Source organism: Cyprinodon variegatus, unplaced genomic scaffold (genome assembly GCF_000732505.1).
Source record: "Cyprinodon variegatus isolate N-32 unplaced genomic scaffold, C_variegatus-1.0 Scaffold7, whole genome shotgun sequence".
In the NCBI taxonomy this organism is placed as follows: domain Eukaryota; kingdom Metazoa; phylum Chordata; class Actinopteri; order Cyprinodontiformes; family Cyprinodontidae; genus Cyprinodon; species Cyprinodon variegatus.
Window position 1 is genome coordinate 269,200 of NW_015150460.1, and position 2,845 is coordinate 272,044.

Sequence of the window (2,845 nt, forward strand, 5' to 3'; positions counted from 1 at the left end):
TCACTTGCCCCAGTTTGAACCCCCCAACACGATGATACTGCCACCACCGTGGTTTAGTGTTTGCTATTGCAAAGGGCAATCATAGTTCTACCTGCATCAATGGTGTATAAAATTAAATAAAACATGGACAGACTCTTCATGAATAAGATTACATTTGAGAGCAAATGGTTGCATTGGAATTTGTTAAGGGATAGTCAATTAAAATGAGATGTTTTAAATGTGTTTATGTGCACTTGTTGAAGTTTTACTTAGCTGCAAAAATTCTAAATCATACATATATTTGCTCTTGCTCCACTTGTGCACTTAAAAAAAAAAGTAGAATACATTAAAAGTTAGGGGTGTAAATGAAAAAAAAAAGGGGTTTGAATAATTTTGCATGGCACTGCAAATGGGAAGCATTGAAGAAGGAAAAATAGGGAGAAGTAGGGTCTGATAGAAACAGGTTCCAAACTCTACTGGCGAGGGGGGCATGTTTGGAGAAGCCTTAGCTACACTTTGGACAGGTCAGCCAAGAGTTTCAATGTTGCAGACAATCTGCACCATCTGGTGTATGTTACATCACTGTTTACCATTATTCATCCTTCCACTGTCCCAGTGCAAACAGAATTAGCTTCTTTCTGGTTTTATGGTCATAACCGTCCATTTATAACGACACTAAAATGGGCACATATTTCTTTGCATGTCAAATAGTTTTAAATTAAACATAGTGTGTACTTTTTAGATAATGTGCCGTGAGAGCTAGCTGGGCTCCTGTTCATACGGCTTATGTCAAAGGGCTACTGCGCTCCTTTTATGGAGAAAGTGTGACATGTAACGTTAATCAGAGGCAACTTTAAATCGAAGGTTACTCTGGCTGTTAAGCTACGAGATGTGGATGTTGCTTTGAAATGTTTCAATAATCTTGACCTAATGGAAAAGCACCTTCTGCGTATTTGAAGGATTTTTTTTTCCTACTTTTGATAATATATCGCCGGATTGTACAGAGCAATAGGAAGTGCCTTAACTTGTGTAACATGAATAAATTGCTCTAATTCTCTTGTTGCGTGTTTTGTGCAGGTTTCCTGAGATTGTGCACATTAAGAAACATGCAATCCAGTCTTCCCAAGTATGACTCACTGTATATAGTTTGGGTTTTTGTTTCGTTCAGCTCTGAGCTCCTATTGTTTAGCTTCAATCTGACATATTGCAGACGAAATGAAAAGTTGAGAATGAATTAAATGATAATAACATTTTTAAATTAAGGTGATATTGCTAAAACAATAAACATGGCAGTGACAAATATCAGTAATATAGAGGAGTGGTTCAGTTTTATTCACATTTATTTCACTGACAAATGTGCAGGTTAGGCTCTGTGTGTGTCTGTTATCATTACAGATCATTGTTGCCATTAGTTTTATTTTGTTTGACTGGTTGTGCAAATTGTTTGCTTTAAATTATTATGCTTTAATAATTTTTTTTTTCTCAAAATGACATCCACAATCTACAAACAATAAGCAGAACAAAATATCATGACACAAATCAAGGATGATCTGCTTTTTTTTTTTCCTTGTTCTGTTTTAGCAGTAAAAAAGCTTCCAAAGACTCGGATGTGAGACTTCTGTGCTTTAGAAATAGATGTAGTCACACCACATTGTATATTTTCTATCCCATTTTGTAAATCTACAACCTTTATTATTGTAAAGAGTGAAAATGTAGTATTTCAAATTATTATGAACTGTGTACAGCCTGTTTATTACTGTGTTTTTTTGTTTGTTTTTTGAGAAAATATTTAGAATCCTTAAATATTGTGAACTATGAAAGATATAGAGACAGAGGATATGACTATATGTGCAAATTCTGAAGTTTTATGATTTGCCAAAAAAAAAAGACAAAAAAAAAAAATTATTCTGGTTGTGCAATATAGAAACTGTACCGTATATTTTTCACATGACAGGAGGTCCAGGGGATTTCAGGAACGATTTCTGCAGCCGAAAAAGCAGTATGTGGGAGAGAGAAAACCCTGGAGGATGACAGATGCTAAAACTAGTTTCTGTGTGGCCCAAACGCTCAGAGGTGAAGGGGTGATAGATTTCATTTTGATTTTCACCTGTAAATTTATGAGGTTTCGCCCTCACCCTGAAAAGAAGCTGACTCACTTAATAGACACTCCCTAAATATATATATATATAAACTCTTTTTTCTTTTTGCAGTTTCACAATCTTGCAAATATGTTTTGTTTTGGTTGTATGCCCTGATCTGAACTTCAAGGGGAAAGGGTCACAAAACTCATTTGGATGTGAAATAAAGCTCAACAAATAAATCTTCAAATAAATCCACAGCCTGCTGCAAGTGTTTAACATACATCCATGTGGTAATTTTCCATATTTCCTGTGTATATGGATGTTTCTTGTGTATCCAATCACTGTGGCTTGTGGCTTCTATTGCAATAGGAAAAAAAAAATATTCTGCAGTTTGTTGTTTGACTTGTATATATTTCTATATGACAGTACATTGTTTTTAACTCTGAAGCGTTACATTTGAAATGTACATGCTATAGCTCCTATCTGATTGTCCCCCCCTATCCCTTCTAACTATCATTCCTCCTGCTATGATACTTCTTGTATAGTAACACTGGTATTGGTTTCTCTCTTGATGCATTCTTGATTATTTGTTCAAAGCAATGAATCTTGAGTGTTTTTTATCACTGACCACCTATGAAACTGTAAGATTAACTGCATTAAATGGTTACATGGTATAATAACCTCTTCAAATAAAACTGACATAAAAATATGTTTTTAAGAATGTCTTTTTCAGTGGTATTTTATTAATTTGTATATATATATATATATATATATATATATATATA